The sequence below is a fragment of the Bos grunniens genome, chromosome 5 (assembly GCF_055505025.1).
Source record: "Bos grunniens cultivar Pamir isolate PY7600 chromosome 5, Bosgru_T2T1.0, whole genome shotgun sequence".
NCBI lineage: Eukaryota > Metazoa > Chordata > Mammalia > Artiodactyla > Bovidae > Bos > Bos grunniens.
Window position 1 is genome coordinate 24145986 of NC_141169.1, and position 12352 is coordinate 24158337.

Genomic DNA, 12352 nt, shown 5'->3' on the forward strand with positions numbered 1-12352 from the left:
TTGTGTGTAGCCGGCTGCTATGCGGAGCCCAATCGGCTGCGGCCGGGGAGCTCCTCCCAGACGCGTCCGGGCTCCGCTCGCTCGGGGCTCCTGGACCTCCTGTAACGCAGCGTCGGAAGAAAGATGTTTAGAAACTGACCGACGTCAACGTGTTTCATAATGGAAACACCCCAGATGACTGTGCTATGGACAGTAAACGACTGTGTTGAACATTCCGCTGTGTAAACTAATGGGTTAACATCCGTTCACGTAGGCTTAGTTATCCTGGTATAGACGAGAAGAAAGTGATTAGGCAAAGTGGTTTTCGATGACAGTTCCGTAAAAAAGCATAGTTCTGTTTCTGTTCATGCAGGTTTAGTATAAGCTTTTATTATTAGCTAGTCTTTCCGTTATTCTAAAAGAAATAAGGTAGTTATTGTCATGGTTATTAATAGAATCTGTTCAGAAGGCTATGGAGTGAAAAGCAAAATTGCAAACCCTGCTAATCCCACTCTCTAGAGGTCACTATCATTAAAAGTTTCTTTTTTGTTCTTCCATGATTTTTTTTTAAATGCAAGATGAGCATATATTTAAATCGTTTTTTAAAAGCACGCACAAATAGCATCATATTATGCATTCTGTTCTGCAGTTTGCTTTTTAAAATTAGTATTTCAGACCTCTCTGTAGCTATGTATAGCCTTCTATATCTTTTATGGTAACAAAAAAGCTCATTCTTTTTAACATCTGTACAGTATTTTATGATATGAACACACCACCGCTGATATAATCAACCCCTTGTGGGCGTTTAGGTTGTTTCCAGCTTTCTGCTATTGTGAAAAATGAGGCAGTAAACATCACAGAATAAATCTCTACACTAATGTTGCTGTGTATCTATGGGAATATATATGTTGAGTAAATTTCTAGCAATGGAATTTTAGGGTCCAAGGATATGTGCATTAACATTTTAATGGATGTTTCCAAATCATATTCCATAAAGTCAAGTCGCTCAGTCGTGTCCAACTCTTTGTGACCCCATGGTCTGTAGCCTACCAGGTTCCTCTGTCCATGGGATTTTCCAGGCAAGAGTACTGGAGTGGGTTGCTATTTCCTTCTCCAGGGGATCTTCCCAACCCAGGGATTAAACCCAGGTATCCTGCATTGCAGGCAGACACTTTACCACCTGAGCCATCAGGGAAAGGTTGCCACAATGAATGCTTCAGGTTTAAATAAGTAACTGTCTTAAACTAGTAACTATAATTGAGGGTTTTCCTTAAAAAGTTGTTTTATAATTTATAAAACAGTTTTTATAATATATGCTGTTTTATAATTTATAAACAGCATATTTAATATTCAGACCAAATAAGTCTGTTCTTTCACTGATTAAATGACCTTGAAGTTGAATCTCTGTTCCACAAAGGATGTCTCTGGGCTGTGAAGTACCTGCCCCAAGTCTTTGGAACCAGCAAGAGGCCAGGCCCAGCAGTCTGAAAACCTCAGACCTGTCATGACCAGAGACGTCCAGAGCTTCATGCTTTAACTGGGGCTTTTGTTAAAATAAGCGTCTTGAGAAATCCTATGGCAGAATCAATCACATTTTCTTTTGAATATGTAATAATATCACTTTCAATTAGTTCTGTTCAAAAGATGAAGCACAGCTTCGGTATAGAGTTCCTCCTTTAACAATTCACTGTCATCCCACGCTCTCCTTACCTGGTCCCTCTCTGTCTCTTTTTATGTTTGTTTCTTTGCATACCACCCGTGTATCTTCCGTACCTCCTCATGGTACCAGAGGAGTGGCCGGTTCCAGGGACAACAAAATTGATTTCCTGCAAGTGAAAGGTGGTCCCAGAGAGGGGGTTAACTTTGCCTGTGGTTATTACCACAGTGATGCAGCCCTGGATCTTGATTCAACTCCCCCATGGGATATTTGATCTGCTTATGACACGAAATGCTAAAGCATTCCACGTATGCAAAAACACTTCATTTCTTATCTTCCATTTTAGTTTTTTAATAGTTAATATTTATTTCAGATGAAACAAAGATACAAGTCAAGTTTCAAAAAAGTTGCGATTCAAGTTATTAAGTTGTTTCATAAATAGTCATAACCCCAAATACCTGTGAGATCATAGCCAACTCTTTGGGAATTACAGAATTTTGATAAGTATTTTATTTCACAAATTACCCGTTTTTTGGAAAATGGCCCTTTCAAAACCCAGCTCTTTCACCCTCGAAACATTTTAAACAAAGACACGTCACTTTAGAAGAGGATTTAGCTGTCAGCAAAAAGAGGGAAACAACCAAACTAAATTAAATTTCCCATTTAAGGTCTGAAACTCAGTGACTTTGTAAGCTACTTCATCATCATACAGGGACTTAACACCTTGAAGGAAGTAAACCAACAGGCATAGAAAAGCTGTCTAATCAAAATTCTTAATTTCCAACTCTCAATTTCCCAGTAACACATTAGAAGCTAGCAGGAAGAGAGAGGAGGTGAAACGTGTTGTTTCATCTTGTCCCTAAATAGAATGTTCTTCCCAACTGGCAGGAAGCACCTGGGGGATTACTTGCATTAGAAATTTGGAAATGTTTTTGAAATAAGAAGGGAAAAATAAATTTTTAGGTTCAAGTGCTTTTAACACGTTCACATACATGCATTTTTATAATCTGAATTCTCATGATAATGAATTCAAGTTAAAAATGGTTTTAAATTTAGGGAAGAGTAGCATCAAGATAGGGAATTGAGATAGGAAATTTTAGCTAACTTTGTATCTCCTTTTCTGACTTGACTAAAATTGACCTTCAGTAGTACAGTACTTTCATTTTTACAGCTCTTCATATATTCTGTAAAAAAAACTTAAAAGTGAAACAAAGATGTTTCTTGACTATTATAATCTCTACTAACCAACTTTTCTTATTTTTAAATCCATTAAGACTTTAGAAAATACTCTTTCCCAAATCCATCTTTTAGTTAACAATTTACTAATGGAATTGATGTGATTTTTCTTTTTCTACTTTTACTTTTCAGAACAAGGTATATTCTGGTTCCTTTTATTATTCTTATCATTTCTTTAGATGTAATTCTTTTTTTTTTTTTTCTTTTGTAGTTAACATGAAATAAATTCATTGCAGAGGATTCTGTTGTTCTGACTAATAATATGAATGCATATTTACTCACATTGCTAGAAAAAAATGTTATATAAGAGAGTTAGCTTTCGGACACTGAAAGTTAAGGGAGATATTTGTAGTTGTAGACCATTGATCTTTGTGTTTTAAATAAAAGTTTAAAAAGAATTTCACTATTATATAACCAGTACCTTAAGAAAATGTTACTACATTCTGTTAATATTGAATTAACAATTGACAGTTCACAGAATTAGCAAATTGAATCATCCAACTGGAAACACAGGGCATCGATTCTTCTGGTCAGCAATACTTTAAAAGAAAGGATTTATTGAGAGTTCTTTTATTACTTTGACTTTATTTCTTTTGCCAAATGTGTGATGGGTATTAAACTGAGATTTACTAGGGTACTTAAAATCCTGTCAAAGTGAAACAAATACTTTTTGTTGTAAGTATTACTGATTTAAAAGCATTTGTGAGGGGGGATGGTTATGCTTTTGGAGTCTCACTCATTACTGAAAATAAAATATTCTTGAGTTTTTTTCCCCCCTTTTAGGGTAGACATGTATTTTACTGATTCCAAGCCGATACTTCAGGAATACTTCACATATTTTAACTAATTTTTGTGATTTGGTTTTAAAAATGAGTTGCATTATTAGATTGTACCCTCTTTTGGATACCTGATTTATGTATTCCTAAAGACACGTTGCAGAAACTACCACTGCAAATTGAGCTGAAACGCTGGTCCTTTTTACCATCCTTTGTTGTTCGGATTTCAGAATTTCAAGTGGGTTTGTTGTCAACTTTAATGTACCTTTTGAGAATAAATGCAGTCTCCAATTTCTTGTGTGTGTGTATGCTCCTGGAGCTGGAATGCTTCTTTTCAGCCAACTGAAAGTGGAGCCTGGTCCGTCTCCTCTCCCAGATTAAATCTAGTTTCAGTAGTTTTAAATTTAGTTGGTTTGTGACCAAAAGAAGTGCCCTCATTTTTCTTTTTAATTTTCAGTGACCAGAATCTATAGTCTTGCTGTAGTCTTTGGGAACTTTAAGTATGTAGCTACTTTTGGCTTTACGTCTGGTTAATCTAATAGTGTCTGTATTCTTTGAGGTTTGAATTTGTGATTATTACCTTCTTGTCGTCTGTAGGGTTACACAGACGCAGTGAGCCGTTTTTGTTTTATATTCTTTTCTTTTTCTGGTTGGGATATGGTTCTCCCAGCTATTTGCTAATAGGCAATTGTGGTCATTTTATTGAGTTTGCCTCACCCCTGTCCTTGTCCCCACTGCTCCTTACCCACAATTTAATACTTCTCAGTAAGACCCTTCACACTTCACCTAGCACAAAAACCTGATTGTGTGGTTGAACAGTATCATGCATAGTCCAGTCCTTGGGACAAATAGTAGATGTATTTGGGTTTATTTCACAGGTAATAGGCAGTGTTCCTTGACTTTTAATTGCTCTTTTACTATGTGGCAAATTTTATGCTGAGCACTTTTTAGGTATTATTTGACTTAAACAATGCGAGTTATAATCACAGTGTCCCCATTTTGCAGATGAGGAAGAGGTTGAAACAGAAGGCCATCCCTTTGCCAGGTGGCAGAGCTGGGATTTGAAGCCAGATTATCCGATTTTAACATCGGATCCATTGTGCTGTGTGCTGTGTCGTGTCTGACTCTTTGTGACCCTGTGGACTGTAGCCCACCAGGCTCCTTTATCCATGGAATCTTCCAGGCAGGAATACTAGAGTTGGTAGTCATTTCCTTCTCCAGGGGATCTTCCTGACCCAGAAATCAAACCCAGGTCTCCTGCATTTGCAGATGAATCCTTTACCACTAGTACCACCTGGGAAGCCCCCCTGATGTATTAATATGATCTAATATCTGGGATCTCCAGCTTTGCTATGCGGCCTGAGTTAGTCACTGGGAGCCACCGTTATACCAGAGGAAGGGCTCCCAAGAGATCCAGACTTGTGCACTTGCTGACTTGGTTGTTAAAGAAAACTAGAGTTTCTGCAGGCTTCCCTGCCCTGCCCCATACACTACCTACTACAAATCGCTTCTGTTCTTGAGGGCCTCACTGGTCTCATCTGTCAACTAGAAATAATATTACTTTAGGTAAATTATTTATTGTTCTGTTTGTAATTTAAAAATTTTTTTGAAATAGTTCTAAATTTATATAAAAACTGTAATTATAAAGGTAGTTGCAAAGATAGTACAGAGAAAGACAGAGGGGAGCTTTATACCCTTCACCTAGTTTATCCCAATGGGTACATCGTTTTTAACTGTAGCATAAGCAGAGCTACAAAACTGACATTGGTATATACTGTATGCATGGTTCTGTGCCATTTTATCACCAGCAGCTTAGTGTTGTCACCCTCGAAATCAGGATGCAGAGCTTTTAAAACAATTGTATTTATTTGGCCGTGCCAGCTCTTACTTGTGGTACGTGGGATCTTCGTTGCTGTGTGCAGGATCTTCACTGTGGCGTGAGGCATCTTTAGTTGCAGCATGAGGGCTCTTTAGTCGTGGCACGTGGGATCTAGTTCCCTGAGCAGGGATGGAACCTGTGCCCCCTGCATTGGGACCACCGAGTCTTTTTTTTTTTTTTTTTTGAGTTAGTGTTTTATTTAGACAAATACCCAGAAGTGGAACTACTAGGTCCTATGGTAGTTATATTTTTAATTTTCTAAGGAACCTCTCAACTGTTTTTCATTGTGATCGCACCAATTTATTTTCCCACCAACAATCACAAGGGTTCCCTTTCCTCCACACTTTCACCAGTGTCTGCCGTTTCTTGTCTTGTGGATAGTAGCCATTCTAATAGGTTTGCAGTGCTATCTTGTTGTAGTTTTGATTTGCATTTCCCTGATGATTAATGATGTTGACATCCTTCTAGATTACTGATTCAATCTTCTTACTAGTAATTGGTCTGTTCACATTTTCTATTTAATCATGATTCTGTCTTGGTAGGTTGTATATTTCTGTGAATTTATCCATTTCTTCTAGGTTGTTCAGTTTGTTGATGTATAATTTTTCATCGCAGCCTCTTAGGATCCTTTGTATTTATGCTGTATCATTTGTAATATTTCCTTTTTTATTTCTGATATTATTTGAGTCCTCTTTTTCTTGGTTAAGACTAGCTAAAGACTTGTCAATTTCATTTATCTTTTCAAAGAACCAGCTCTAAGTTTGAACTTCTGTACTGTCATTTTGGTCTCTATTTCTACTGTAACCTTTGTTATTTCCTTCCTTCTACTACAGTTTGAGTTTCATTTGCTCTTCTTTTTCTGCTCCCTTGAGGTATAAAGTTTGGTTGTTTATTTGAGACTTGTTTCTTGAAGTAGATATTTATTGCTATGAAATTCCCTCTTAGAACTGCATTTGCAACATTCCCCAAATTTTGGTATATTTCCATTTTTGTTTGTCTGAAGGTATTTTCAAATTTTTCTCTTTATTTCTTCTTTGACCCATTGGTTTTTTAGTACTATGTTGTTTATTTATTTTTTATTTTATTTTATTATTATTACTTTTTTTACTTTACAATATTGTATTGGTTTTGCCATACATCAACATGAATCCGCCATGGGTGTACACGGGGAGCACGGAGTCTTAACCACTGGACCACCTGGGAAGTTCCAGGATGCAGTACTTTTTTTTGTTTTTACTTTTTTTGTGTGTGTTGGAGTATAGTCAATTAATAATGCTATGATAATTTCAGGTGCATAGCAAAGGAACTCTGCTGTACTTTTACATGAATCCTTTCTCCCCAAAACTCCCCTCACATCCAGGCGGTCACATAACATTGAGCAGAGTTCTCTGTACTATACAGGATGCAGAACTTTTTAATCACAGCTAAGATCTCCCTCATGCTGCCTGTTTGCAGTGACCATCCTCCTGTCCCTAACCCTTGGCAACTATTGATTTGCTCTCCACCTCTATATATTTTGTTATTTCAAATCTCTTAAAAAAAAAAAAAAGCTGTGTTTTTATTATGAAATATCTTGATCAGAAAAGTACAGAGACAACTGTAACAATACTGCATAACCACCATTCAGATAAACAGATTTCATAAGTGTTGCTGTTTTTCTTTCAAAACTTAAAAAAACAAAATCACAGAATGAGTTTAAGGCCTCTTTGTTTTACCCTCTGATTCTACTGACCGGCTTCCCTCCCCCGAGATAAACTCTACCCTAAAGGTATTGTGTATCCTTCCCATCCATGTTTTTAATCTTTGACAATGTAACTAGGAGCCTATAAATAACATATAGCATAGTTTTGTATGTTTTAAAATTTTACATAATAAGCCAACAGATATTTATTGAGTGCCTACTATGTGGTAGGCACTGTTCCAGACCTTGGGAATATAGTGATAAGTGTATGAATATATAAATCTATAAATCTATGAATAAATGAAATAATTGTACATATCTGTAACTGTGTGAAGATGATGAAATAGGATACTGTGGTTCAGATGATTAGAGGTGGGGGAGTGAGGCAGTTGGCAGGGTACTGAGGAGAGGCCTTGCTGAGGATATTGCATTTAAAAAGGAATAAGCCCAGGCTTGCCTGGTGGTGCAGTAGATAGGAATCTGCTAATGCAGGGGACATAGGTTCGATTCCTGGTCTAGGAATATTCTGCATATAGCTTTCCAGGGATGAGATCAGCCAGGGACATAGTGATGCCTTCCACTCAGATGAAAAAGCTTGGTATCATCTTCAGTTCAGTTCAGTCGCTCAGTCGTGTCTGACTCCTTTTGACCCCATGAATCACAGCACGCCAGGCCTCCCGGAGTTCATCACCATCTCCTGGAGCTCACTCAAACTCATGTCCATCGAGTCGGTGATGCCATCCAGCCATCTCATCCTCTGTCATCCCCTTCTCCTCCTGCCCCCAGTCCCTCCCAGCATCAGAGTCTTTTCCAGTGAGTCAACTCTTCATCTTAGCTTTCTGCAATTTGCCTTTAAGATTCAACATTGTGGTGGGAGATTTACTTATGTTGATACTTTTCAAGTTAATTCATTTAGTTAATTCATTTTGTTATGTATATCCTATTTCATGAGTGTACCAAATTTTATTTATTCATTTTCTTACTAATAAACTTTAAAAATATGTCTGTTTCTTCTATACGTAGTTCTGCCCAGAACATCCTAACGTGTGAATTCTTGTGAGTAGGATACAAGGATTTCTCTGGGGGTATACATTGAGCAATATCTTTGTGGGGTCTTCAGGTGTGCCCACTGTCAACTTTGTCAGATAGTTTGAAACTGCTGTCCAAAAGAAATTGTATCAGTTTGTAGTCACTAACCGTGTATGAGAATTTCCTTTTCCCCACATCCTCAGCATTTGGTATTGTGTTTTTAGCCACTGCCAATCTAATGGATATGACATGGAAGGTCATTGTTGTTACAATTTTCATTTCCTGACTACTAGCTAGTATGCTTTTTGGCTCTTCGGGTTTCTATTCTGAGAATTCCTTGTCTTTATCCTATGCCCACTTTCCAGTTGGGCTGTTTGATTTGTAAGTTTTCTGTATATTCCTGGGTATTAATCCTTTCTTGAATTTTATGCATTGAAATATGCATTGAAAACACCTTTATTGGTAAGCATTAAAATAGGGCTTCCCTGATAGCTCAGTTGGTAAATAATCTGCCTGCAATGGAGGAGACCCTGGTTTGATTCCTGGATCAGGAGATAACCTGGAGAAGGGAGAGACTACACACTCCAGTGTTCTTGGGCTTCCCTTGTGGCTCAGCTGCCCACAGTGAGGAGACCTGGGTTTGATCCCTGGGTTGGGAAGATCTCCTGGAGAAGAGAAATGCTACCCACTCCATTATTCTGGCCTGGAGAATTCCATGGACTGTATAGTACATGGGGTCATAAAGAGCAGCTTTCACTTCACTTCATGCATTAAAATATTTTCTAATTTTCAGCTTGTCTTTTCACTTTTTATTTTTATTTTTATTTTTTTTTCAGTGTTACAGCTCTATTTTATTTAGAAGATAGCAGGAGAGTGGGAGAAAGAGAGAGAGAAAGAAAAGAGCGCACGCACGCCGGAGAGAGAGTCTATGAGAGAGCGCTTTGGCTCCTCCTTTTATGTTTTTTTCCTCCACCTGGGCCTGCCCTATGCAAATTGGGCTTAGCCAGGAGTGCTGTTTGTTCTGCCTGAAGTCTTCACTCTGGTCCTTGGACCTCCCTTTGACCTTCCTTGTCTTTTAGCCACCACCATTTTGGACTCCTTTTCCCTATTCTACCTACCTAACATTCCCCCCTCAAGAGATGGGAGGCCCAATTCTTTGGGAATAGGGGCGTCGAGGTCTTTCTGGCTACTTCCTGCTGAACTGGGACGGCGAGGGGTATTGGGCCTCCCCCTCTTGCTAGTCTCAAGCCTCAGAGTCCTTATAGCAGTGTCCAAGGGTGTGTGATATTTTCCGTGGTCGGCTGTAGTTTTATACATTTGTTGAACTGGCACTGCATGTTGTAGCTGGTTGACCTTAACCGGAGGTCTTCTGGAATCTGAGACTGGGCCGCGTGAGCTTTCTGCTGAGTTTGTTGTTCGTTGTCCTGGTTTTCAGTACGATGGGCCTTCCCCTGCACTGGGTTTCTTCCCTTCCGCTTCTAGCGCGGGAGCTTCGCTGGGTTGGGCTCCTGTTGTGCTTGGCCTCTTCCACGTAGAGGTTGTTTCAGCCAGGTTAAACCCAAGTCACGGCACCATAGATGTCACGCGAGTGTATGTTCCTCGGTTCTTTGTCTCGTCACAACACAGATTTGGAGCGACGGACATTAAAGCCCTCGGTGCGTCACAGCTCTTGGGTCTTGGACAAACCGTGCTACAGCTCTTAGGCAAATCAGTGTTACAGCTCTATTTTATTTAGAAGATAGCAGGAAAGTGAGAGAGAGAGAGAGAGAGAAAGAAAAGAGCGCACGCACGCGGGAGAAAGAGTCCCTCTTTTCACTTTTTAAAATGATGGTTAACATTAAAAATTTTACCATTGTCAGATTTACCAGTCTTATTCTTTATGTTTTATCTTTCCAAACCCCAAGATCATAAAAATATTAAATTTTTGTTTTCCACTTTAGCTATTGAATTGACATTAAAATTAATTTGTGATGGGGGAAGTATGTATTAAAAATTTGTTTTTCCATATGGAAAACTGACTTATCCAACACTATTTATGAAATAGTCTTTATCCTTTCCCTACTTATTTGTAAGTTATCTCTGTCATTTGTCAAGTTTTCCCATAAGCCTGTATCTGTTCACAGGCTGTCTGTTCTGTTCTGCTATTCTATTTGTCTCTTTCTCCCCTGGTGCCGTTCTTCTGAAATTACTCAAGCTTCATGATAAGCTTTCCTATCTAGTGTGGTGAATTGTCTTTGCTCTTCTAAGTTATCTTGTTATTTTTAGTTCTGATGTTAACTTATAGATCAACTTGTCAAGTGCCATGGGAAAAATTATGGATTTTAATCATAATGACAGTGAACTTATAGACGGATTCAGGTCTTCCCATTCCCTGTGTGAATGTGGCATATCCTTTCACTTACTTAGATCTTTTATGTGCCTCAATCAAGCTTCATCCATAAAGATTTTATATTTCCTTTGTTAGACTTTTTTTGTAAGTTCTCTAGGTTTTCATTGCTACTATTAATGGAATCTTGTTTTCTGTTGCGATAAGGGATCGTTACTTATTTTTTGAATATTCTTTTGTATCCAAAAATCTTTAGTTCTTGTGGTTTGTCAAAAGAGTCTTTTGGATTGTTTTTATTGTAGATAGTCACATTGTCTGCTGGAGAAGGCAATGGCATCCCATTCCAGTACTCTTGCCTGGAGAATCCCAGGGACGGGGGAGCCTGGTGGACTGCTGTCTTTGGGGTCGCACAGAGTCGGACACGACTGACGCGACTTAGCAGCAGCAGCACATTGTCTGCAAATTAATGTATATTTTTTTCAGTTTACCAGCATGTGAATAATCCTAAATCCCTTTCATGATCTAGGATCCATGATTTTATTCGGTGCTTTTGTATCTGTGTGTGAGTAAAATTTATGCATGGATACTCACTCTTAATGCATTTTGATACACTGTACAACAATCTCTTATTCTTACCTTCTGTTCCTTTCTTTATAGACTTTACTGGGAAATTTTCACCAACATTTTGATAACAAAAATAGTTATAATAAAGAAGTCATTAAGATATTAGACAGCATTCATCAGTAGCTGGTGACTGTGATAGCACTATACTCGGCACATGGGGCACATATTATAGATTGCAAGATACGGTCAAGAAGAAACAAGGAAAAGAAAACTTGTCATCCTCTGTATTTGTAGAACACACACACATACACACATACATTCCATACCTGTGGGTGTGTGTTTGTGTGTGTATATAGTCAAGTGAGCTATCCAATGTACTGGCATTGAGATCATGTTTTCTATAGTTGGAAACATCAAATGCAGGAAATGTGTACAGTTTCCAATTAAGGTTCAAAGGTGCATGGCAGCTCTCTAAGAGACTGTGGGAGGTATTATTTCTGGAGGTGAGTCCCTTGGGACCTCTTTGGTGGGTCCCTTGGACCAGGAGTGGATCAAGTTTGGGTGGCTCTCAACTCTAGGATTATGGTCAGGATAGTCCACAGGATGGGTTGTAGCAAAGTCCCCTTCACTGCTCCACTCTTGGGACATAAGGAAGCTCCTTTCTGCATCAGAGCCATGTGTTCTGTGATTCCCTAAGATCCTGGCCCCAGCAATACATGGGGTTGTGGTGGTGAGAAGAAGAACCAGCAATTGCCATCTGGGCAGTCTCCTGGTTGAAACAGGAAGGATCATACATAGGCCCATTTGTCTTGGGAAGCCTTCTCAAGGGCCTGGCCTAGAGAGTTTTGCTCGGCCTGCTTTTCTGGGTTCTCCAAACCTCCCTGGATTGAGATCCTGTCAGGATGTGGTCTGAACTGAGAGGCAGTTGGAAGGCCGTTTGCTCCGCCACTGAATCTACTTGGTCAGAGACCAAGTCATAGCTGTTCCCTGAAGCTATGAGAGTAAACACTGCCTCCTATTTTTAGTAGTTCATTGCTTGCAAAAATAGCTTGAAATCCAGACCTATGAGTCTCAGCAGCCTTCAGCTTAACAGGCTACCCCGTGATAACAGCCACTTCAACAACGACAATAATAGTTGCTGCTAACAATTACCCAGAGTTACTGCGTGCAGGTGTTGGGCTCTGCGTTTCATCCTCACACAGGGTAGTCATTATTATTATCCCTA